The following is a 27279-nucleotide window of genomic DNA, read 5'->3' on the forward strand; positions in this document are numbered from 1 at the left end:
AGCAGGTTCAACATTATCATCATGGAGCCTGACGTGGGGCTCAAACTCACAGATTGTGAGATCATGACTTACATTGAAATCAAGAGTCAGGTACTTAACTGACTGAGCCACCCAGAAACCCCTGGATAGACCCCTTTATTATTATATAGTACCCTTCTTCCTCTCTTGTTACAGATTGTGTTTTAAGTTCTAATTTATCTGATGTAAATATAGCTACTCTGAATTTCTTTTGACATTCATTAGCATGCTAAATGATTCTCCATCCCCTCACTTTTAATCTTCTGTGTCTTTAGGTTTAAAATGAGTCTCTTGTAGGCATATAGATGGGTCTTGTTTTTTAATTTAATTTTTAATTTAATTTAAAATAGACAATTTTATTATTTAATTTAATTTATTTAATTAATAGATGCCATATGTCTTTTTGATTGGAGTATTTAGTCCATTTACATTGAGTAATTATTGATAGATGTGAATGTAGAGCCACTCTATTGCCTATAAAGTCATTGTTTCTGGAAATTTTCTCTGTTCTTTTCTGGTGGTTTTTGCTTTGGGTCATTCTTTGCACTCAGAGAGTCCCCTCTAATATTCTTGCAGGGCTGGTTTAGTGATCATGAAGTTCTTTAGTTTTTCTTTGTCTGAGAATCTCTTTATTTCTCCTTCTATTCTAAATGACAGCCTTGCTGGATAAAGTATTCTTGGCTGCCTATTTTTCCCATTTGGCACACTGAATACATCATGCTACTCCCTTCTGGCCTGCCGAGTTTCTGTGGATAGATCTCCTGCTAATCTTATTTGTCTCGCCTTGTAAGTTGGATATTTCTTTTCCCTTGCTGCTTTCAGGATTTTCCCCCCTATTTCTTCTGTATTTTGCAAATTTAACTACAATATGTCTGGGTATTGGTCTGCTTTTGTTGCTTTTGATGGAAGTTCTCTGTGCCTTCTGGATTTGGATATGTGTTTTCTTCCCCAGATTTGGGAGGTTTTCAGCTATAATTTCCTCAAATAAACCTTCTACTCCTTTCCCCTCTCTTCTTCTGGAATTCCTATGATGCAAATGTTATTGTGCTTTGTGGGTTGCTACGTTCCCTAAGTCTACCTTAAGATCATAATTTTTTCCCTCATCAGCCTCATTATTTTCCGTAATTTTATATTCTATATCACTTATTTGGTCCTCTGTTTTTTCCATCCATGTGGTCATTACATCCAGTTGGTTTCACATCTCAGTTATAGCATTTTTAATTTTGGTCTAAGTTTTTGGGTCTTTTATCTCTGGGGTAAAGGACTCCCTGGTATACTTTTTAAGTTTATTGTATTTATTTTTGAGAGAGAGGGTGATCAGTGGAGGGGCAGAGAGAGAGAGAGAGAGAGAGAGAGAGAATCCCAAGCAAGTGCAACGCTGTGAGCACAGAGCCTGACACCAGGATCGATCCCACAAACTGTGAGATCATGACATGAGCTGAAATCAAGAGTGGACCCTTAAGTGAATGAGCCACCCAGGTTCCTTGGTGTTTTCTGTGCTCTTCTCAAGCCCAACTAGAATCTTTAGGATTGTTGTTTTAAATTCTGGATCAGGCGTATTCCTTATATCTGTTTCAGTTAGATCTCTGGCCATGACCTTTTCTTGTTCTTTCTTTTGGGATGAATTCCTCCAATTGACATTTTTGTCTAGGTCTCTGTCTTATTCTGTGTGTTGGGAAAGCCTGTTATGTTTCTTGCTCGTGATAAATGGCTTTATTAAGAAGCAGTTATATACTGTCCAGGGCCTGGGGCTTCAGGAGGTATTGCTGGTATGTGCTGTACTCACTGTGCTGCTGTGTTTCGGCTGCTCTTTCCCTCCGGTCAGTCCTCTGCAGAGTTTCTCTTTCCTGCATGGGGAGCGGGGCTGGAGGGGGATTGGACCTTTTCTAGTGTGTGGCAAGTTTTCAGTAGGTGTGCTTTAGTTAGTCTACTTGTTCAAAGAAGCCAGATCCTATTTCCACTAGAACGAAGCTTTGCAGCACTCTGTCGTCAGCAGACTTGGTGCGTGTGGGGGATTTGTGCTGGTCTTCTGGGGGAGGGGTTGCTGCTGCTCTGGCTCGCAGGCACACTTGCCCGAGTAAAAGATGCACCTGCAGAGTGCGGGGGTGGGGGCTTGGTGTAAACTGCTCAAGCCTCCACTGGGGGAACCGTGTTTCTCGGTGAAGTCCGTCCATGTCGATACTCGCAGGGAGATTAAAATGGTGTCAGCTCTCTCTCTCTTCCAAGAGGATAATTTGTATCCACCATTGTCTAGGAAGCCCTCCCTCATAGGAAAGTGAATAATCTTCCCTGGTGTGTCCCAGGCATCCCACAGATCCCTGCCTTCACCTGTCTGTGTCCAGGCTGTCTGCTCACCCAGCGGTGCAGTGTACCTGTGTTTAATCTTAAGCATGCTGGCTGTTTGAAAACTCCAAATTTTAGGGACCCAGCATGGCAGGGATCTTCACTGGGTGTGGGTCTTGGTGGGATGTGGCTGGTGCCTTCTTGTCCCAGAATGGTAGTTGCTCCAATATGTGGGGGCCTGGTGTTTACAGTAAAGAGAAGCCTAAAACCAGCATCCAGGTTAACTGCTCTCAGCAGGTACCTTTGCGCCTGTGCTAGTGGATGGGACAGCACTGTGACACTCACTGCCTTTTTTTTATGTCCTGAGAGGCCATGCTATCTCTCCCACATGCACTCTAAAAAGGGGAACTGTCTCTCCCAGTGCAACCTAGGGGGTCCTCAGACCGTGCTCCCTGGCCACTGCCCTCCCCCTCCGTTGGAGCACCACTGCAACCCCCAGGCTCCACACCTGCCATGGCATGGACTTCCAAAACTTTAGCCTTTGAGCTCTGCTACTGGTAAAAACTGATGATTATCAGTCCTTCTCATTTTCCCAGTCAGTGGTGCTCTGCCCTGTCTCTCTCTCTTTCTCTCCCTCACCCCCATGATCAGGACTCCCTTCCCTCTATAGCCACCTGCAACTCTTTCCTCCCCCAGATCCTGTTTTTGCACCTCCTACCTTCCATGGTGTGGCCTGCTTTCTCCCTCTCGTTGTGCAGTTTGTTCTCTCAGTCCTCAGGTACATTTCTTGGGTGTTCAGAATGATTTGATATTTATCTAGCTGTGTTCGAGGGATGAAGCAAACAAAGGGTCCCTGTGCTCCTCCACTATCTTAATTCCTCTCCACAAACACTCCACTTGTTCATAAATTTAGAAATAGGCATACTAAGTGGTGCCTGGTGATGGTTGTTTATACAGTGGGGCTGCGGTGCTGACTAAAACAGAGAGTTTTAAACTGAAAGGAAATCATAATGATAAGTATAAAAGCCCTACATATTAAATGCTGTAATTTTTATAACAAAATGTTATAGTTACTTCCTGGTGCTGACCAAGGGCATCTACAACATACCCTAAGACTTTGGCTACAGGGCTGGGGCATCTTTTGATAGAGAGACTCCCTAGGGAGCTAAGATATTACCAAAACTAACGAAAGGCCTATATTTCCTGAGGTTTTGAGGCTAAGTGTTCTGTGTTACTATTTGCCTTCTCTGCCTCCAGTGGACCAAAGAAGCTATTATTCTAAATATATTAGAACATGGTCACTCCAGGCTGCTGGCATTGCTTCCAACTTTGAATCACCCCTCGTCCATGGCTGATTAATTACTGTGAATAGGGAGTCTCTTTTGGGCTGTGTTTTTAACCAGCATTCTTAGGATTTGTCAGGCAGTAAAGACGATTTCAAAACATACTGTGTTAGTTAACATAATGTGAGCTATCCCTTCATCTTGAAGTGTCAACAATCTATAGATTTACTTAGGCTTGGCTATTTCTGGACCTTATAGATAGTGGAGTGTGAGAGAAGCTGTGTTCATCTACCCAGGGAGATGAACTGCACATCTGAGGAAAACTGGAATAATCTCTACAAACACCAGGTGTTTCTAATAGTCATATAGTTATATCTTTTTTGTTTTTGGAACCAAACATCTGGCTGATTACATTCTTTTGTGACTTTGGGTAGATATAGCCTTGGGCATGATGAATTAAATTATGACAGTTATAATGCTGTTTCTTCTTTGTAACATTGGCACTGTTAAAAACACATATAGTTTATTTTTTATACATTTAAATAAAATAATCATTTAAAAAATCGGATGAATTTATGGGTGCCTTTTTACTGTTGATTAATTTATTTTATTAATTTTTTGAGAAATATTGAAAAACAAAGTTACCTAAGAAAAAAAATAAATGGAACAGAAACTTAATTGAGAATGCAATAATAGAAGGAATTAGGAAAAAGAAGAAAATAATAGGAAAAAGCTACAATGTGTAGAATTGCCTGAGCAATTTTTAAAATTTCATGTAATATGAACACTAGTATTTTTTTGAAACTGAAAATGAGTAAAATGCGTTTAGATAATATATACATCCTTGCAATTTTTGTAACCTATGTGTTAACTATTCCCTAAAGAGGCATTTATGACATGTGGCTTTTGAAGGCTTAAAGTTTAACTGCCCTTTTGTTAGTTTAGTACATCAGTAGAACAAGGGTACAAGATCGAAGTCTATTTTTTAAATTATAAGATAGAAGTCCAATTTTTAAATTAAAAAAACTCTTTTCATTGTTAAATAGCTGCAGGCTTATGAAAGTGTTCAAAAATAGTTTTAAGAAGTCTCATATACTCCATAGTCCTGATTCCCTAAATGTTAACATCTTATATAACCACAACATAGTTATTAAAATCAGGAAGCTAACATTGATGCAATATTATTATCTAATCTAATAGATCTTATTCATATTTTAACAATTAATATAATTTTTCTGGTCAAGGACCATATATCACCATTATTTTTCACATGTTCTTTAATCTGGAACAGTCTTCTAATCTTATTTTTTTCTATTATCACTTTGGCGCTTTTGAAGAGTGCTTGTCAGTTATTTTGTAGACTATTCTTCTTTTTGGGTATAACAGGCATTTCTTCATAATTAAGATTACCAAAGAAGCAAGTATTGTGTTTTTCACAGTGTGGCATCAGGAAGCACATGATTAAGATATTTTCTCATTACTAGTTATTTTAACATTTTTTACATGATTAAGATCATGTTTTCCAGTTTTTTCTACTCTAAAGTTAACATTTTTTTACAATTAATAAATATCTAGTGGTGAGATATTTTGAGACCATGAATATACCTTGTTTATCATTGTACTTTTGCCCACTAATTTTTTCTAATCCATTGATGATTTTTACTTGAAACATTTGGTATTTGTTAGTTGATTATTTTCCATTTTCATTATTTTTGTTTACATTTTTTACTTGGAATTGTAATGTAAGGAAGAACTATTCCTTCTCCTTCATTTATTTACTTATCCAGTTATTTATCTTTGTATGTGCTGATGGACCTTTATCTATTTTGTAAGCTGTAATCCATTACTAACTTTATTATTTTGTTGTTCAAATTGTCTCATACTTGGTAATCAAGAGCCCCTTCAACTGTGTCCTTTAACAAGTTCCCATCTTCCTCTCTTTCTTTCCTTCCCTTCCTTCCTTCCTCCTTCCTCCCGCCCCCCAACCCCTCTCTCCCTACCATCTATCTGTCTCTTTCTTCCTGGCAGGATAAGATGTTCTGGGCTCATCTCTTACTTTCCCTGCCCCAGTCCTTGAATTAGTCTTTTCTGTAAGGAGTCCCGTTGCCTTATTGTAAAAGGATATTTAGAATCTAATATGAGTGTTAGAGGTGTTCATGGCTACTAGAATATTGTTTTAGAACCTGTCAGCAGGCAGGAAATTTAGGAAATACACACACACACACACACACACACACACGCACGTCAGTACTCAGGCCAAAGTCCACCAGGAACACACCTGTACTTGAATAAGTTGTTACTACTTACTGCCATGAGGGAGGCAGTCCACCATGGATAATCATGATTCATCTTAGTAAGAGAGTGTAGGAACTTAGTACAATATTTGGGCTCATGTTAGGTGTTTTGGGGAAGGATTTAAGGAAGTGGGACTTTGTTCTGGAAACCTTAATATATTTTATTTAGAAAGAGAGAAGACTAGAGAGAGATTAAAGCTATAATTTGAGAAGAAGCAGTCAACACAGTAGCTAAAATTGAGGAATGTTTCATTATTTTTGTGGTTTGCACAGAAATCCCGTTTATTTTTTTATGCTTCAAGCTACAAAGTGGTTTTTTTGTTGTTGTTCTTGTTTTTGTTTTTGTTTTTGTTTTTGTGCTGTTTCAAGAACATTCCTGTCTTTGGTTGATAAAGTCGCAGAGTGGGCTTGTCTGATATTGATGCTCTGTAAGATGATTTATATTGGACATCAGTTATAAAGGAGAGCCTCAAGGTCTAATTGTGGGTGTCAGCCAGTGTCTGGATATCATGGGCCACTTTTCCATTTCTCCGTGTATATACACACATTATCTGTCTGTCTGTCTATCTCTCTATCTATCTAATCTATCTATCTATCTAATCTATCACCTATATAAATTAAAACCATGAATTCATGTTAATAACTTCCAACTATATCCATAAGTCCATATTTCAAAAAAAGCAGAGTGGTGTTCAGCTCTTACTTTCCAGAGAAAGTATAGAAGAGTTATATCTAAGTGGACAATTATGAAGTTATGGATTACTGAATAGTTGGCCATAATAAAATGAAACTCACCTAATACACAGAACACCATCAGTTACTGAAATAATGTATCTCTCTAAAGGCAAGAGCCTGAGTTTTCCCTTTCAGAGACAAGTGTGCACCCAGTAGGTCTTCTACCAGTCTTTGATTATATAGTAAGATATATTTGGAGTACATTTGGGGTCCCTTTTACTGTGGCCTCTGTTCCTAGTGATCAGCTTCTAGGTGCCCTGTTTATGACTCTGCACATTGTCCATAGTTGATAGGAATAGAAATGGGCAACTGAACCAATTCAAGCCCTTTTCCAAGGGATTTGAAATTGGTATGGGTAAGAGATTCAGGTATCTTTTTTTTTAAGTTTAATCGAAGTATAGTTGATATATAATATATTCGTTTGGGGTATACACCATAGTGATTTGACAATTATATACATTATATATAATATATATAATACATACACTTATGTGTAGTTTTGATGTTACCACACATTATTACAATATTATAGGCTGAGTTTCCTATACTATTCTTTTCATCCCATGACTTATTTAAGTTATAACTGGAAATTTGTGCTTCTTAAACTCCTTCCCCTACTTTTCCTAGCTCCTCAATCCCACTCCCTTCTAGCAATCATTAGTTTGTTCTCTATATTTATTAGTCTGTTTCTTTTTTGTTGTTTGTTTTGTTTTTTTTAGATTTCATGTATAGGTGAAGTCGCATGGTATTTTTCTTTCTCTGTCTGACTGATTTTCCTTAGCATCATACACTGTAGATCCATCCATGTTGTTGCAAATGGCAATATTTCATTCTTTTTATGGTTGCATAATATTCCTGTGTGTGTGTGTGTGTGTGTGTGTGTGTGTGTGTGTGTACCCCACATCTTATTTATCTGTTCATCTGTTAATGGACATTTAGGTTGCTTTCATATCTTGACTATTATAAACCTGCAATAAACATAGGGGTACATATATCTTTTCAAATTAGTGTTTTCATTTGCTTTGGATAGATACCCAGAAGTGAAATAACTGGATTGTATGGTACTTTTATTTTTAGTTTTTTGAAGGACCTACATACTTTTCCACAGCAACTGCAGCAGTTACATTCTTACTAACAGTGCGTGAGAGGTTCTTTTTCTCCACATCCTCTCCAACATTTGTTATTTCTTGACTTTTTAATAGTCAGCCATTCTGATTAGTATGAAGTGATAGCTCATTGTGGTTTTGATTTGCATTTCTCTGATGATTAGTGATGTTGAGCACCTTTCCATGTGTCTGTTGGCCATCTGGATGTCTTCTTTGCAAAATGTCTATTCAGTTCTTCTGGCCATTTTTAAATTGAGTTATTATTACTATTATTTGATGTTGAGTTGTATGAGCACTTTATGTATTTTGGATATTAACCTCTTATTGTAACATCATTTGCAAATATCTTCTCCTATTTAATAGGTTACCAGTTCATTATGCTGATTGGTCCCTTCACTGTGCAAAAACATTTTCATTTAATTTAATCACAGTTGCTTATTTTCCTTTTGTTATCCTTGTCTGGGAAAGCATATCCAGAAAAATATTGCCAAGGTTGATGTCCAAGAGGTTATCACCTATGTTTTCTTTCAGGGGTTTTATGGTTTGGGATCTTACATTTAGGTCTTTAATCCATTTTGAGTTTATTTTTTGTGTGTGGTGTAAGAAAGTGGTACAGTTTCTTTCTTTTGTATGTAGCTTTCCAGTTTTCCCAAACCATTTGTGAAGAGATTCTTTTCCCGTTGTATCTTTTTGCCCTTTTTGTCACAGATTAATTGACTATATCAACATGAGTTTATCTGAGCTCTCAATTCTGTTTCATTGACCTGTGTATCTGTTTTAGTGCCAGTACTATACTGTTTTTATTAGTCTAGCTTTATAGTATAGTCTGAAATCTGGGATTGTGATACCTCCAGCCTTGTTCTCTTTTCTCAAGATTGCTTTGGCTATTCAGGGTCTTTGTGGCTCCATACAGATTTTAGGATTTTTTTGTCTCAGTGCTATGAGAAATAGTATTGGGATTTTAGTAGAGATTGCATTGAATCAGTGGCTTGCTTTGTGGATAATGGACATTTTAATAATATTAGTTCTTCCAGTCCATGAGCATGGTATATATTCCATTTATGTCATCTTCAATTTCTTTCATCAGTGTCTTTCACCTCTTTGGTTAATTTTTTTTCTGGAAGGCCCAATAAATTGCACTCAACTAGACACACACACACACACACACACACACACACACACACACCCATATATATAAAAACTTAGAAGAAAATAACATCAGCTAATATTTTAGTGTATTTTTGGATAGTGCACTTATAGTTGATTTTTATTTTATTTTTCCAAATGGTCTATAAGTATGCATTATTTAAAATTAGAAGGAAAACAATTTTAAATATAATACAACCACAGATTTTATAGAAGTAATGTACTTTTGGGGGAGAAAGGGATGTGCAAAGTGAGGAAACTCTCCTATGAAAAGATGTCCAAAGGTTGGTAATCAGAGGGAAAGGAAATACAAAAGGGAGATTCATTTGCTATATACCAGGTGTAGTTTTTAACATATATTTTTAATTTTTTAAAATATTTTTAATTTATTTTTGAGAGACAGCAAGAGACAGTGCACAAGCAGGGGAGGGGCAAAAAGAGATTGAGGCACAGAATCTAAAGGAGACTCCAGGCTCTGAGCTGTCACCACAGAGCCTATGCAAGACTAGAACCCACTCACCATTAGCTAGTAACCTGAGGCGAAGTTGGATGCTTAAATGACTGAGCCACGAAGGTGACCCTAAAATATTCTTTAATGTTTCTTTTTGAGAGAGAGGAAAAGAGAGGCAGGCTCTGTGCTATCAGTACAGAGCCCAATGCAGGTCTTGAACTCATGAACCATGAAAACATGACCTGGATGCTTAACCAACTGAACCACCCAGGCACCCTACCAGGTGTATTTTTTAATGACTCTGAGGAGGAATAATCTGAGGAAAAGAAACTATTTAAGAGAAAAGATGTTCTTGAAGATGGAATGATGAATTATGAACTGAGATGACACAGTGATTTCTATAACTTCTGTTCAGGAAGATATTTTTTCCTATTTTCTGTTTTGTTATATATTAATTTAGACAAACCTCAGAAAAAGACACTGAATAGAAAAAAGTGAAAAAAATTGAGTTTATCTAGATTTGAGCTTTTCAAGGGGAATCTTTGTTGACATTTAATAAATACGTTCAGAGACCTTTTTCTAAACAAATAAAATCTAAACAGATATATATCAACTGTTTTTTAAAATATTTTAATGTTTTGTTTATTTTTGAGAGAGAGAGTATGAGCAGGGGAGGGTCAGAGAGAGAGGGAGACACAGATTCCGAAGACTAGCTCCAGGCTCTGTACTGTCAGCACAGAGCCTGACGCGGGGCTCAAACCCACAGATTGTGAGATCATGACATGAGCTGAAGTCGGAAGCCCAACCGACTAAGCCACTCAGGCGCTCTTCAATTGTTTTTATAGGAACATTTGTACATTATCTCATAACTTTTTTCTTTAATTGCATTCTAAGTGTTATTTTGTTTAAGTAAATATTGCTGTTTAAATGAAGTTAAACTGAAATTGGTTTCGAGCACTCTAGGACCATGCTGGGGACGATTGGAAAACCTTGTGGTTTGCACAGCGATCAATATGATTTTGAAAGCAGGGCTAGGATTTCCTAAATGACAAGACTCCCGACAGTGACTAAATAGTCTAGTGGCTTTGCTGACACTACTATTACAGCTCCAGTCTTCTCAATTCAAAACACATGAATGAATGGAGTTTTGAAAACAGTTGGATCCTAAGAAGCTCTTGTTTCTTGGCTTTATATATAAATATATATATATTTTTGCCACATAAAAACATATAATGGCTTGGTAAGAATAACCCTTTGTGTTTTGACTTTCTTCCTGCCTAAAATTGCTTTCTGTGACTTCTACCCTAACTTGTTGTAGGTTGACCTAAACCATGTGACAAGCTAAACAAAATGAAAACCCAGAAGAATTCATGCAGTAATTTGCTTAAGTAGGCACTTCGCAGAAAATTAGGAGTGTACAGACATTACTGGAAGTGAAGAGAATGAGGCTGAACACTATAAAAGTTAAGTCTGGGTGGTTCTCAAAGATAGTTTAGGACTGCCTGATCTGAATTCTTTACCCATATGCAAATTCCCAGGTCCTTTCCCTGCTCCCCCAACCTTTCCATTTAGTGAATCGGATGCCCTGGAGGTGAAGCTAAGGAGTTTAATTCCCAGATGTTCCTTTTTATTTTTTTTTTCAGCTTTTTTGAGGCATCATTGACAAATAAAATGATAGTATATTTAAAATATGCACCATAATTTGATATACATATACATCGTGAAAGAATACCTTTTAGTGAGTTAATTAACACATCCATCACCCCAATTATTTACCTTTGTGCGTGTGTGTGTCACAGAGCACTTAAAATATTCTCAGCAAATTTCGGTTATATGATGCAGTATTACCAACTATAGCCACCATGTTATACATTAGATCTTCAGATGTTATTCATCTTAAAACTGAAATTTTGTACCCATTTACCAACTTCTCCCTATTCCCCCAACTCACAGCCCCTGACAGCCACCATTTTGCTCTGTTTCAATGAGTTTGACCTTTTTTTTTTTTTTTTTTTAAGATTGCTCATATATGTGATACGAAGCTGTTTTTCTCTTAGGTTTATTTCACTTAGCGCAATGCCCTCCAGGTACATCCATGTTGTCTCAACTAGCAGTGTAAGGTCTAAACCAAACAGGCTTTAAGTTCCCCCTCTGAACTAGAAGGTCTAAGGTTCAATTCCCCGAAACTAACAGGCAGTTACACATTGCCTAGAGCAAGAGAGACCACCTTTGCAACACCCAATCAAGGAAGGCCAGCTACCACTGTCCACATTCCTAAGGGTGAGGCCTGCAGATGGGAACTTTAGATAGGACCCTGTTACCTAATGTTAAAGTTAGCCTTATAGTCACTAAATAAGACCCTGAACTCGCTCTGTAATTGGTTAATTTCAAAGATACTCTGTAATTGGGTCCCGCCAAAAGTAACGAACGCTCTGAACAATGTGTATGGTTAGAGTTGCTGCCAATGCTGTTGTACAATAATGATTGGATGTCACAGTTTCCTGTAACTCCCCCTCCCCAAACCCCATAAAAACCCTACTCAGCCCTTGTTCGGGGCTCTCAGCACGGATCCACTGCGTTGGTGAAGGCCGTGAGACCGAATTTAGGCCTGGAGAGCCTAAGCCATAATAAAACTGCCCTTTGCTTTTGCATGCGTGACTCGGTTTCCCTGGTGGTCTCTGGTTTTGAGGGGTGATATTGAAATCTTGGGCATTATAGCAGACTTCCTTTTTGTAGGCTGAATAATGTAAATGTTTACCACATTTTCTTTATTCATCTATTGATGGACATTTAAGCTGTTTCCATATCTTGGTGGTTGTGAATAATGCTGCAGTGAAGCTAGGAGTGTGCTGTCTCTTTGAGATAATTTCATTATCTTTGGATATAAACCCAGAAGTAGGATTGCCAGATTATATAGTTGAGTTTTTATTTTCCTAAAGAACCTCTATACTCTTCCATACTGGCTGTACAAGTTTACATTCCCACTAGCAGTGGTCCCAAGGGTTCCCTTTTCCACATCCTTGTCAGTATTTATCTCTTGTCTTTTCTGGTAAGAGCCATTCTAACAGCTGTGAAGTGATATGTCACCGTGGTGTTGTGCTTTCCGTTTTCCTGATTATTCGTGATGTAGAGCATCTTTTCTGGTACTTGTTGACTATTTGTATTTCTCTGGAAAACTGTCTCTTTAGGTCCATTGCCCATTTTAAAATCAGGCTAAGGGTTTTTTTGTGATTGAGTTGTATAGGTTCTTTATGTATCTTGGATATTAACCTCTTATTGGGTCTGTGGCTTGCAAATATATTTTTTCCTGTTCCATTAGTATTCCAATGTATTTTATACTAATACATAGTATTCCAACAGGTTGCCTGTTCATTTTATTGATTGTTTCTTTTGTTGTGCAGAAGCTTTTTAGTTTGCTGCTGTTCCATTTGTTTATTTTTGCTTTTCTTGCCTTTGCTTTTGGTGCCAAATCCAAAATGTCATTGCAAATACCAGTGTGAAGGAGATCACCCAGCATGTTTTCTTCCAAGAGTTTTATACTTTCAGGTACTACATTTATCCATTTGAGATTATTTTTGTGTATAGTGTAAGATAGGGGGACAGTTTCATTCTTTTGCATATGGTTGTCTGGTTTTCACAGCACCGTGTTGAAGAGACCATCCTTTTCCCTTTATTCCCCATATATTATTGGCTCCTTTGTTGGAAATTAATTGGCCATATACACATAGGTTTATTTATAGCTTTCTATTCTGTTCCATTGATCTGTGTGTTTGTTTTTATACGAATACCATACTGTTTGATTACTGTAGCTTTGTAATAGAATTTGAAATTAGTAAGTGTATTACCTCCAGTTTTGTTGTTCTTTCTCAGAATTGCTTTGGCTATTTGGGGTCTTTTGTGGTTCCAGAAGAATTTTAGGATTTTTTTTCTATTTCTGCAAAAATAAATCATCCTATTGGAATTTTGATGCAGACTGCATGCAATGTCTAGATGGCTTTGTGTAGTATGGGCATTTAAGCAATATTAATTCTTCCGTATGTGGAACATCTTCTCATTCTTTTTTAGTCTCTTTTTTAGTTTCCTTCACCTTCTTCATTAAATTTATCGCTAAGTATTTTATTCTTTTTGATGCCATTATAAATGGGATTATTTCCTTAATTTCTCTTTTCAGTAGTTTGTTGATAGTGTATAGAAGCACAACTGATATTTAATACTAGTTTTTATTCCTTCATCTTAACTGAATTCATTTATTAGTTCTAATAGTTTTATGGTGGAGTCTTTAGCATTTTCTATATATAGTATCAAGTCATCTGCAATTACAGTTTTACTTTTTGCTTTCTGATTTGGATTTTTAGAAATCTCTGTTTCTTCCCTAATTGTTCTGGCTGGCTTGAACTTTCAGTGCCATGTTGAATAAAAGTGGCAAGAGGGGGCAAACTCGTTTTGTTCCTGATCTTAGAGGACAAGCTTTCAGTTTTTTACCATTGAGTATGATGTTAGCAGTGGGCTTGTCATATACGGCATTTGTTACATTGAGGTACATTAGATCTCTACCAAATTTGAGAGTTTTTAATTTGAAAGAATGTTAAATTTTGTCAAATGCTCTTTTTGCATCTATTGAGATAATCGTATGATTTTATCACTTTGTTTATGTGCTGCATAACATTTATTGATTTGTGGGTCCTGAACCATACTGGAATGAATTACACTTTATCATGGTGTATATTTCTTTTAATATACTGTTGCACTTCATTTGCTGATATTTTGTTGAGCATTTTTGCATCTATATTCATCAAAGATATTGGCCTGTAATTTTCTTTTCTTATAGTGTCCTTGTCTGTCTTTGGGATCAGGATTGTGCTGGCCTTATAAAATTAGTTTGGATGTGTTCTCTTCTCTTCAATTTGTTTTTCTGGAAGAGCTTGAGAAGGATTAGTATTAATTTTTCTTTAAATGTTCACCAATAAAGCCATCTGGTCCTGGACTTTTTTGTTGTTTTTGGGAAGTTTTGATTACTGATTTCAGTCTTTTTACTAGTAATTTGTCCTGTTCAGATTTTCTGTTTCTTCATGATTCAGTCTTGGTTCCTCTATAGAAATTGTCTGCTCCCTAAATTTCTCAAACAAATTGATTCTATAAACTTGAGTAAACCTGCTTTCAAACATATGCAAAGTTTTTATTAGAAACGAGCATATATAAAGCTAATTACAAATCATTATAGAGCTGTCCCTAAATTTGCCAGTAGTGAATCTAGTACATTGGAGCAGTTACTTAACCTATTTCACAGTATTTCTGGTATCAGAAAGTAATATAAATATATTTATTTGTGATTCTGTAATTCTGTAATTCTCCTCTCTAGTTTTTCAATATCAAGCCTCCTTTCTCCCCTTTCCCCCTTTCCCTTCTCCCTTTCTCTTCTCCTCTTTCCCTTTTCTCTAGGCTGTCTCATTCCCCCTTTTCCTTTCCTCTTTTCTCTCTCTTTTCCTCAAACCCACCACCACCTCCCCTCTTCTCACTCTCTCTGCTTTTCTCACTTTTGCTGCTACGTTGAGAGAAGTTTATCTCCATATGCTTTACTGAATACAAGAGCAGTCAGTCTAAGCGCTTTCAAGGTGCTAAGCCTTTCTCTCAGTTGCTTTGAGGTGAGGCTGCTGGGCCTTGAAAATGTCTGGCCTCTAAGCAGCAGGCCCTGGACTAGCCACACAGGTGGCCTGACTGTGGGTGTGAAGATCTAGGAAGCCTGACTATTTCCTTCACCGTTTCCACCAGCCAATCTGTAAATTAAATAACATACTTTGCTTACTGTGGAAATATACACTGGCATACATTTTCTTACAGAAATACAGAATTCTGGTGGCAATTTATTAATGTTAAGTTGCTTTTACAGTGCAGAAGGAGAAAAGGTCTCTAATTTGCACACACATTCTTCTGGAATAAAAGAATCTCTACCATCATGAAGCCATTTCAGCTGTCTCATCCCTAATTACCACTTGGTATCTCTCTCTCCCTTGCTCCTTCCCTAGTGTTCTCTTTGTTTTTAATTGGTGTTTTCAGCCATCTGGATCCACTAGCTTATGAAGGCATGAGAGAGAACTAGAACATAAAAGAAAACAAACTTCACCCATTTCAATCAAGTCCACATCTGAAAGCTCCCATATTTCACAGTATTTCCTCTGCTATAGGAAATATGGTGTCAGAATAAGCCAAGCTGAAAGGATGTCTGGGAGTAAAGGCAAAGAGAAATGCTAATGGCCCATTCCTGTGGAGGCCTGGGCTCCAAAGCACTTTCCAGAGAAGCTGCCTGGCCTGTCAGTTTGCCACATGGTGGAGGAGAGGACCTAGGGCGTTCTATAATCTTGCAGTCAGACCCATCTGGATTTGAACTCTGGCTCAGCCATTTCTAACTTTATGGTTTGGGACATACTTTTTTTTTCTTTATTATACTTCAATTTTGTATCTGGAAAGACTAGGAAACAATAAAGTTGTAATTATTAACTGAAACAAAATATGAAAATACTTATTAAATGATATTGTAAAATCTTGGCTTAAAATTATAGTAGCACATATGATGGCTTTTTGGGGCCAAGTATGTATAGGAGAAATTCAGAGCTTAAAAGGAATTGCTGTAAGACTTATCTTGAGGTTGTGTTTGCACACCATTTGTACCTAGATTATGGTATAATTTGGGGTAAAAGACATTATAGAGCAAGGGTCAGGATCCCTCAGAGCCGTTCATTGGCACAACCTAATGATAGCTGTTATTGATAGCTTAGCGAAATTTCTTTCAGGTACCCCTCCCCCCATTTTTATGAGTATTTTCACAAACTTCCTAAATGTTCTTCTGATGCTTCTGTCTACCTACCCTAATCCAGGCTATCATAGCCTCTTATCCAAGTCACAGATATGGCCTCCAAAACATGGCCTCTCTTTTTCTTACATTCTTCTCAATTTGTCTTTTATAAGCTTGAATAATCTTTAAAAAGCCTTTTATATACCAAATGTGGTATTTAACTTGTAAAAACATTAATGGCTTTTCACTGACCATAGAATCAAAATCCAGTAGAAACAAAGCCTCAACATCATGTTTCTCTAGCCACTGTTTATTTTTTAAATTTTAAAATGTTTGTTTATTTTTGAGAGAGAGAGAGCAAGGGAGGGGCAGAGAGAGAGGGAGACACAGAATCCAAAGCAGGATCTAGGCTCTGAGCTATCCGCACAGAGCCTGACACAGGGCTTGAGCTTACACACCATGAGATCATGACCTGAGCTGAAGTCAGACGCTTAACCAACTGAGCCCCCCAGGTTAATATTCCCATCACCACTGAGCACTGGGCAATTCTTTGCCCTTCTCTCCACACTGGATATGTCTACATCCATGATTGTTTTGTGCTCACTTTCATCTCAGGGCTGTCTCCTCTGTCTGAAGCGTGCCTTCCTGCTTTCTTCAGCTGTCTAATTTCTATTCATTCTCTCAATAGCTGTTCAAATATCAAAAGCTCACAGAAACCCTCCTTGATGGCTCTGATTGTTGTTAAGAGCACAGAGCCCTGGCAGAGGTTATTGGTAATTTATTTATTCTTCCTTTCATTCATTCATTGAACAGATTATCATCAGGCGCTGTGCTAGATACTGGGGAAATAATGATAAGTAGGAAGAAGTAGAACTCAATTAAATAATCACACAAATAAATCTATAGTTATTAATTGTATAAGACCTCTGGAGACAGGATGCATAGGGCTAAGAGAAGTTACTAACTGGGAGGTCTGATCTGGCCAATGAGGGAGGCTTTCTGCAAGGAAGCAATGTTTGAGCTGAGCTCCCAAGAATGAACAGTAGTTAACTAAGGGATGAGAAGTCAGTCAGGGACAACATACATAAAGCCTGTGGCAGGAGGGCACGTGTCAAGTTTGAGGAATTGTGGTGATGTGGCAAGAAAGTGATGGTAACAGAGAAGTAGGCAGTAGGCAGGTCAGGAAAGGGTCTGGAGGCCAGATGAAGGACTGATTGGCAGGAGGACAGAGTGGATGTGAGACACCTGTTGGGAGGCTTTTGCTATGGTCCAGGAGATGGTGGCTCCAAGACTGAGGCCTTGGAGGTGAAAACAAGTGGATGGACTTAAAAAAAATATTTAAGAGGCAAAATGTGCAAGACTTAGTGATGAATTGGATGTAGAGGTAATGAGCCAAAGTTGTAAAGGATGAACTTTGGCTTATAGAATTTACTACAAAAGGAAACCTAGAAGAAGACCAGAGGGAAGTTCTGGAACTCACTTTCATACACATTGATTTTGAAATGCCTTTGAGACATCAACACACTTGATTCCTTCTCCCCTGCTAAACTGTAACATAGTCAGGATATTTGTCTTTTTCATCAGTATGTCCCGGGAAACTACTATATCAACCTGCTACAATACAGGTGTGCCGTGGATTTATTGGCTGATCGATACAAAAGGCTTGAATTCTAGCTTAGAGGGTGAGTTTATTGGAGAACCTTGTGCTGTCAGTTTTAGCAGCTAGCACCTTCTCGAGGTGGCCACGAGAGCTGCCTTCCCTCTGAACTCAGTTGATCCCAGCTTCAGCTCTCTCCTTTCCCCTCAAGCACTGTCAGTCTTACAGATAAAAACACGTGTCCTCAACCAATACCATCTCCTGTTGCCAGACTTTGCTCCACACCATGTGGTTTCTTTCCCTCCAATATTTTCATCAATGTGTGTCCATTCCAAAGTAATGATTCCACATGCTCCCGAGGAATCTGGGCATAGGAAAACTCTCTAGGTCATGTGAGGATACTTTGGAAGGGCATCATCCTGATATTATTCATCTCTTACTAAATGGTCTGTATCGCATGCCCCAATAAATTTATAAAACTTCATTGTCCAGTGTTTACTCTTGCACAAATGTCCTATAAAACATCATATTCTTCCAAGTCCAGTGGAACACTGAATTCATACAAAGGACTTCACACAGAATAGCAGCAGGTCTGATTTTCCCCACTAATCCCATTCTTTCCTGAATACGCAGGATTCATGTCTCTGCTCTATGTGTTACTCTAAGCACTTTTTTGAATTTTTTAATGCTTTCAACAATTCTGTGAGGCGGTCATTGTTCCACTTTACAGATGACAGCACTGGGGCAGGAAGAGGTTAAGTAACTGGCTTGAATGCACCTGACTTGAGTGTGGCAGAGCCAGGAGTCACATGCAGCGGTCTGGCGTCAGGGTCCTTACCGTTAACTGCTCCCTGCCTTTCTCTAGCGTCTCCCTTACACTCTGAGGCCAGGACAACTGGGACAAGGTACAGTTCCCATTCTTATTAGAATTGCTTGGAGCTCGTTTACTCCAAAACTTTTAAAGATAATCTGTCTGAGTCCAAATGAAGTTTAAACATTTTTACCCTGGCGTTTAGGTCGTCAGTGTGGCTCGGACCCGTATTTCCAGCCTTAGATTCCCATCCCCTATACGGACCAAACTCTCCCACCAGCTGCCCCTCCGCAAGTTCCTGTCTCCGTGTCTGTCTGAACACCCTTTGCCATCTCCAGGTAGAATTCCCTGTCTCCCTCAGGACCTTGCCTAAACGTCTCCTTCGTGGAACCTTTCTCTTGCCCCCACCTCTTCATGTGAATCCACAGAGCACTTTTTCTGTATGTTTTCCTTGATACTTGTTATACTTTAAAAATGATACTTATAGTCACAGTTATACAATTAAAATTTTTTGTTAATCTTTATTTATTTTTGAGAGAGAGAGACAGAGCACAAGCAGGAGATGGGGAGAGAGAGTGAGAGAGAGAAGGGCTGTAAATGACAAGCCAACAGCTAATGCTATACTCCATGGAGAAAAGCTGGAAGGTTTTCCTCTAAGATCAGGAACATAACAAGGATGCTCCCTCCCACCACTTCAATTCTAGAAGTTGTAGCAGGGCAATTAGGCAAGAAAAAGAAGTAAAATGCATCCATATTAAAGAAGAAGTAAAACTGTCACTATTAGGGGATGGCATGATTTTATAGAGAGAAAATGCTAAAGACTCCACCAAATAGCAGCTCTGAGCTGTCAGCACAAAGCCCGACATGGGGCTTGAACTCATGAACCGTGAGATCATGACCTGAGCTGAAGTCAGATACTTAACCGACTGGGCCACCCAGGGGCCCCTTACAGTTGTACAGTTTTAGAGTGGAGATGGATCCATCATCTAACCCCACAGGGCATTCCTTTTTCAGAATAATAAGTTACGGAGGTAAAATGGACCATGTTAAGGTGAACAATGCAGTGGCATTCATAATATTATGCAGCCACTGCCTCTGGCTGGTTCGGAAGCATTTCTGCCCCTCCAGAGTAGAACCCCACGCCTATTAAGCAGTCTGGCCCTCATCCCTCCTTCCTGTCCCTGACAGCCACCAGTCTGCATTCCATCTCTACGAATATTTCACATAAGGGGAATCATGCAACATAGGGCCTTTTATGTCTGGCTTCTTTTACTTAACTTAGCATGACGTTAATAGAGGTTTATTCATATTTTATGTTCATTTGCATATATCAGTACTTTTAAAAAATAAATAACCATTCACTGAATGTATATATTATAGTTCATTTATCCCTTCATCCATTGATGGACCTTGGAGCTATTTCCAGTTTTTGACTGTAGTGAAGAGCGCTCTTTTGGAACAGGTATTTGGAACTCCCTGCTCTATCTTACTGACATCTTCCTCATTCCTTTTTTAAATGAGTTATTATTAGAAGCCAGCTGTATAATAGCCACAAATGGATAGAAATGTAGCTTCTCTAGTCAAAGGCTGCTAGGTAGCCCTTGCTCCTCAAATTAGAACACGCAGCCCTTCTGTGCAGTCTGCGGTCTGGTTCTGAAGGCCCCTGAGTGAGTCGGTGTCTGCTGTACTGTGTGTGGGGAACCCGAGACCCAGATGTGCACTAAAACCCAGCACCTGGTGAGTGTGACAGTGCACCTTCATCCGAATATGTTTACATAACAAGAACATGATGTAGCAGGAATTTACCAGACCAGGCTTGGACAGCACATTTTCAGGATACATGACTTATAATAAATAATCTTGCATCTTTGTTCAGGAAGACTTACAGAAAACCCAAGAAACAGAACCCCGAACTCCTAAACTAATTCTCACAAATGTATCTTATTTTATTACGAGAGATTTATATACCTAATTCCGTGGACGTAGGTAAAGGCTCAGTACTGTACAGTGCAATACCTTCGCTGCATTGGAATCAACAGGGAAAACTTAAAAAGAAAAATTCTGATCCCTGGGTCCCCAGCCCAGCCAGGTAAAGCAGAATTTCTGGGGCTGGGGACTGGGCATCAGAATTCTAAAAGCTCTCCGCAGATGTTTTGAACATGCAGGCAGGGTTGGGAGCCCCCGGCTGTGGTCCTTGACACAAGTACATTCTTCTTACTTATTCTTTCTGTGTGTTCAGTTTATCTTTCCCATGAGGCCCGGCTTACATGCCACAGGACTGTCCCAGGCCCCTGCAGTCCACGCTGCTGCTCTCTCCCTTCTCTGAAGACCTGGGGTGCCTGTGAGCCTCATGTGTTCTGCTTTTCGTACTGCCCTGGCAAACACTGCGTCTTGCCCTTCTGTGGGTTGGTTTTATGTCCCTGTTTGGAAGACAAGGCCTTGGCAATCAAGACCGTCTGCTCTCTCTCTCTCTCTGCCTCTGCTTCCCTTCTTATTTCTAAACCACCAGTCCTAAAACCTGTGCTTCTTTGCTATTAAAAGCATGGTTACCCGGCTCTTGACCCAGGGCTGAAGTAGTGCATATTTATGGAATGACTCTGAAGACTCAATGTGATATGAAGTGAATATGAATATTCTTTGGAAGGCATTACATGTTATGCATATATAAAAGGTCAGATTGTTGTTGTGACTAGAAAGAAAAACAGCTATCTTTATTTATTTATTTATTTTTTGCTTCCCCAGGAATAGGCTATAGGGAATTATAGAAAACAGGAAACACCTCAACCTCCTTTCTGGTTTAATTCAAATTTATCTCTGTAGGGAAAGGATGCGATTTCATAATCGTGTAGGGGTTTACATACCTCAGTAAATTCCCACAGTAGTTTTTCAGGGACTACCTTCATTTTGTAGCTGAAAAAATAGAATTGTTTAAGACCCTACCTATAAATGGTATAATCTGAGTCCATATTTGTCCCAGTCTAAAACCCATACCATTTTATATACCCAAATGTTCCTTCAATTCTAAGACTTAGAGTACATAACAGTTATGATTGTGTGGGTAGGATTTCTTAATTTTAGGTTTATAAAGCTGATATGCTGTAACATGATAAATATTCATGGAATAGTCTAAAGGGGATTTCCTACAAAATGTGACTGGGACTAAAAGATGGAGGGGTACTTGAAGGAGAATTATCTTTTGTTCAAAGAGGTTCATCATCCTATATGATTTCAGGGGCCCTTTACTTCCTCTAACTCTTTCTTTATTACTTGTTGCATCAAGTATTGAATGTAAGATCCTTAGAGGAGATAAGCAAAGTGTGGGAAAAGACAGATAACTTGTCTGTTGTTCTGTCTGTTTGCTTTAAGTCTAGAGATTCTGGGCAGCCTTTGAAAAGGAAGCATGATAGTTTCCCCTGTAGAGAGAGATGAGAGACTCCAGAATAGCCTTCTTATCCAAAAACAGCCCGCCAAGAGCCTTGGAATTCCAAAACTAGAGACATATTCATACCTCTTGGAAGGTTTTGAGGAACCCAGAGTTCCCAATATAAATAAAATGCCTTTGAAAGGACTGGCAACTCAAGCTGATCATTATGGGAACTCGAATAAGGGGCAGAAAGAACAGAACTCGGAGTCCTCTTTATTTTGAAAGAGCGGAGGCAGAGCCCGGCTGGGGCAGAGGACCCGCTCTCCATGCCTACCCCCAGTCAGTCTCAATACTGCGTCCTCCCGGAAGGCTTGCCGACGGCCTTCGGAAGCGAGCAGCTCACTCCAGATGTACCTTGAGCGAGCCACTCTTGAACCACCAACACTCCCTCTGAGGCCGGACTCCTCAAACAGTCCTCCGAGCAGGGTAATGAATGGAGGCTCTGGCAGCCACCTGAAGCCCAACTCCTGTCTTTCAGGCTTGGATTTCAGGAAACAGCTTGGGAGGATGCTCCCCAGTCCTCACAACTGCCGGGACATGTCTTGGGATTTGTGGGAGAGAGAGTGGAGGCTAAGAGGGATTAAAGCTGCTCTGAAACCTTGTAGCCTGAGGGGGATTTGGAGGTGGAAAAGGAGGGGGAGAGGGGCTCAGCTGCTTCACCTTCCCAGATAATCCATCACTGCCACTGTAGCTGCAGGAAGGCGGTCCGTAAACTGTCCGCCTGGAAGGAAGGATAACCTGCCGCTGGCTTTTATTTTCAGTTGAATTATAACACTTACCTTCTCATCTGGCCTTTCATCAAGGGGCTTAAGTGTTTTTCTTTCTGTGGGCCTTACCGGCCACGTTTCCCCATTCATTATCAGCACAGGGGCCTGCCATGCCAAACCCATGTGCAGCCCTCCACCCCCAACTCCCCATCCCCCAGGGGCTCCTTAGCAGCAACAATTTTCTAATTCAGAACAGACTCTCCTCTGAGCATTTGTTCTTACAAGTACATTACAACTAGCTTTAACAGGAGTTACCAAAGACAGGGATTTCAGAGACAAGATGTGAACTCCCCAAAAAAACAGGGCACCATAAATACCTCCAGCATCTTGGAGTTTACCTATAATGCTTGACGATGTTACTTGGGTGATTTCTCTGTACGGGGCTAAGGGAAAGGTGGCTGGGAGTTTGGAATCATTTGAAGATCATCATTAATAGGCTTATTACCTTTAGGAGAGAACTGTGGATTGCCTAGGCCAGGGCTGTGAGGTCAGAATGCCTGTGTTCTGATGCCGGCTTGTTTAACCACAATCAAGTGATTTTAGCTCTCTGTGCCTCAATTTCTTCATCCATAAAATGGAAATAATAATAATACCCACTTCATAAGTTATTATGTTAAATGTCATAATCCATGAATAGCTCTCAGCATGGAGTCTGACACAGTATGTGCTCAGTAAATACTACGCATTACTGTTCATTCATTGATTCACAAAATTGTTACCGATCATCTACATCCTTGTTGGCTTTATATCCAAAATGTATCTCAAATCCAACGGCTCGGTTCCATGTTCACTTTCAGTATCCTTCAGCAAATTATGACCCTCTTCTATATAAATTTTTTCAGTAGCAACTTAATCTTCTACTCTTGTTCCTCTCAAATGCATTTCCACAGCGGAGACATATTTTTAAAAAGTTAAGCTGAGCAGGTCACTTCATGCTTAAAACTTCTCAGAGGATTGCTCACTGATTAAAATGAGAGCTGCTGTGTCCTAAAAGGCTCTGCATGCTCTTGCCTCATTCTCAGTGTCACATTATTAGTTTTCCTCCCTCTCTTCTTCCCTCCTTATCCTCCTCCTCTTTTTCCTCCTTTTTTCATTCTCCTTCTCCCTGTCCTCTTCCTTCTCTCCTTTTCCTCACTTCCTCCTTTTCTGTTTTCTTCTCTCCCTCAGAAACTGACTAGTTCCATGGCAGACCACTCCTCTGAACTCTCCATTAGACTGAGATCCTAAAATTACATTTCTCTTTGCCCTTTGCTATTTAAGTATGGCCTTTGACTGAGTCCTACCAGCAAAATGGGAGTGGAGGTGACAGGTATCACTTAGAAGCCTAGACCATTAAAAGACCTCCAGACATAACCCTTTCTTCCTTCACCCATTAGCTGGATGTGGATGTGGATGAAAACCTCAGGCAGCAATTAGATTTTAAGTAAATGGAAAATAAATTTTTACTGTTAAGCCACTGAGATTTTGAAGTTTAATTATTATAACAGCCAGCATTACCTTACCTTGTTTCTCAAACACTTTAAGCTTTCATTCATTGCAGTTGCTATTTCTTCTCCCTGGAATATTTATTTCCCAGCTCTCTATATGTCTGGGTCATGGATTCTCCACATCATAGCCCAGGTATTAATGACTCAGACAGGGTTCTCATAATCCCCCTGCCTGAAATGACCATCTTTTCTCTTATCACCATGTTTACTTCCTTCAGAGGATTTCTGTCTCATTCACCAGAATGTAAGAAACAGGTTCACATCATCTGTCTTGTTCAGTATGAAATCATCAGGGACTAGAATATTGCCTGAAAATAAATGAATGAATTGAGTGAACCAGTGAAAAAATAAAATATTTAATAGACACTGACCAGTATCTTGGGACCAAAATGTTGATCTATTTGGTGATAAGAAAATGTATTTTTTATGATAAATGTATAGGATTCTCCAGAGAAACAGAACCAATAGGGAATCTATATCTATATGTATATATACACATACATATATATATTCTACATGTATAATATGTCATATATATGATACATAGAACCAGCAGGGGATGTATATGTATATGTACAGATCTTCCTTGACTTACAATGGGGTTATATGCCAATAAACCCATCATGAGTTGAAAATATGATGTGGAAAATGCATTTAATACACCTAACCTACCCAGCATCATACTTACATCATATCTATGTAATATATAAGTATATAATATATATTGTGTATATATATAACACATCAAACATATGTATGTAGAACATATATACATGCAGCCATACCTTAGACATATTGCAGATTTGGTTCCAGACCACTGCAGTGAAGTGAATATTGCAGGAAAATGAGTCAAATGAATTGATTTGGTTTCCCAGTGCATATAAAGCTATGTTTCCACTATACTGTAATCTGTGAAGTGTGCAATAATATTATGTCTAAAAACTCAGTATGCATGCCTTAATTAAAAGTATTTTATTGCTTAAAAATGCAAACCATCATCTGAGCTTTTAGCAGATTATAATTAATAAACCTTTTGCTGGTGGAGGGTCTTGCCTCAGTGTTGATGGCTGCTGACTGATAAGGGTGGTGGTTGCTGAAGGTTGGAGTGGCTGTGGCAATTCCCTAACATAAGATAACCCTAAAGTTTGCCACATTAACTCATTCTTCCTTTCATGAAAAATTTCTCTGTAACATGTAATGCCTCTTGATAGCATTTTGCTCACAGTAGAGCTTATTTCAAAATTGTAGTCAGTCCTCAAACCCTGCCACTGCATTACCAACTAAGTTTCTAGAATGTTCTAAATCCTTTGTTGTCATTTCAACAATATGCACAGCATCTTCCCAAGGAGCAGATTTTATCTCAAGAAACTACTTTCCTTATTCATCTGCAAGAAGCAATTCCTCATCCATGAAAGTTTTATTGTGAGATTGTAGCAATTCCAACATATCTCCATTTCTCATTTTATTTCTCTTGGTTTTTCTAGCACATCTGCAGTCACTTCCTCCACTAAAGTCTTGACCTCCTCAAAGTCATCCATGAAGGTTGGAATCAACTTCTTCCAAATTCCTGATAATGTTGATATTGTGATCTCTTAACCTGAATCATGAATATTCTTAATGACATGTAGAATGGTGAATCCTTTCCAGAAGGTTTTCCATTTACTTTGCCCAGATCCATCAGAGGAATCCCTATGTATGGCAGCTATAGCCTTACAAAATGTATTTCTAAACAATAAGTCTTAAAAGTTGAAATGACTCCTTAATCAATGGACTGGAGAATGGATGTTGTGTTAGCAGGGATGAAAACAACATTAATCTCATGGTATCTCCATCAGAGCTTTTAGGTGACCAGGTACATTGTCAATGAGCCATACTATTTTGGAAGGAATCTTTTTTTCTGAACACTAGGTCTCAATAGTGCATTTAAGATATTCAAGTAAACCATATTATAAGCAGATGTGCTATCATCCAGGCTTTATTGTTCCATTTATTTAGTTCAGGCAGAGTAGATTTAGCATCATTCTTAAGGATTTTTGGAATGGTCAATGAGTACTGGTTTCAACTTGAAGTCACCAGCTGCATTTGCTCCTGTTGAGACTGTCTGCTTGTTCTTTGGTGCGTCAAAGCTTGATTTTTCCTCCCTTGCTATGGTAGTTCTAAATGGCATCTTTTTCTGCAGCAGGAAGCTGTTTTGTCTACACTGACCACCTATTGTTTAGTGTAGCCACCTTCATTAATTATCTTAGCTGGATCTTCCGGAGAGCTTGCTGCAGCTTCTGCATCAGCACTTGCTGTTTCACCTTGCACACTTGCATTGTGGAGATGGCTTCTTTCCTTCAATCTGTAACCTTTGTTAGCTTTAAACTTCTCTTCTGTAGCTTCCTCACTTCTCAGTCTTCATAGAATTTAAGAGGGTTAGGGCCTTGCTGTGGGTTAGCCTTTGTCTTACGGGAATGTTGTGGCTGGTTTGATCCTTCATGCAGACCACTAGAACTTTCTCTATATCAGTAATAAGGCTGTTCCGCTTTCTCATCATTAGCATGTTCACTGGAGTAGCACTTTTAATTTCCTCTAAGAACTTTTTCTTTGCATTTGCAACTTGGCTAACTAATGCAAGAGGCCTAGTCTTTGGCCGATCTCAGCTTTCAAAAGTGTTCCTCGCTAAGCATGGTCATTTCTAGCTTTTGATTTCAAGTGAAAGACATTGGGGCACCTGGGTGGCTCAGTCAGTTAAGCATCTGACTCTTCATTTCAGCTCAGGTCATGATCTCATGAGTTTGTGAGTTTGAGCCCCATGTTGATCTCTGCATTGACAGTGCAGAGCCTGCTTGGGATTCTCTCTCTCTCCGTCTTCTCAGCCCCTTCTCTCTCTCTCTCTCTCTCTCTCTCTCTCTCTCTCTCTCTCTCTCCTCCTTCCCCCTCTCCCTCCCCGTCTCTCCCTTCCCTTCTCTCCCTCTCTCTCTCATACTCTCTCTTAGAATAAATTTTTTAAAAAGTGAAAGACATGTTATTCTTTTTTTCACTTGAACACTTACAGGCCATTGTAGAGTTGTTAATTGGCCTACTTTTTAGTGTGTCTCAGGCAGT

General features: G+C 39.0%; 1 pseudogene; it reads right to left on the minus strand.

The window, feature by feature from the left end:
- Positions 1–2283: 2283 nt before the first annotated feature.
- LOC115297597 lies at positions 2284–27234 on the minus strand (annotated as a pseudogene).
- Positions 27235–27279: the final 45 nt, after the last annotated feature.

This window comes from Suricata suricatta, chromosome 8 (assembly GCF_006229205.1).
Source record: "Suricata suricatta isolate VVHF042 chromosome 8, meerkat_22Aug2017_6uvM2_HiC, whole genome shotgun sequence".
In the NCBI taxonomy this organism is placed as follows: domain Eukaryota; kingdom Metazoa; phylum Chordata; class Mammalia; order Carnivora; family Herpestidae; genus Suricata; species Suricata suricatta.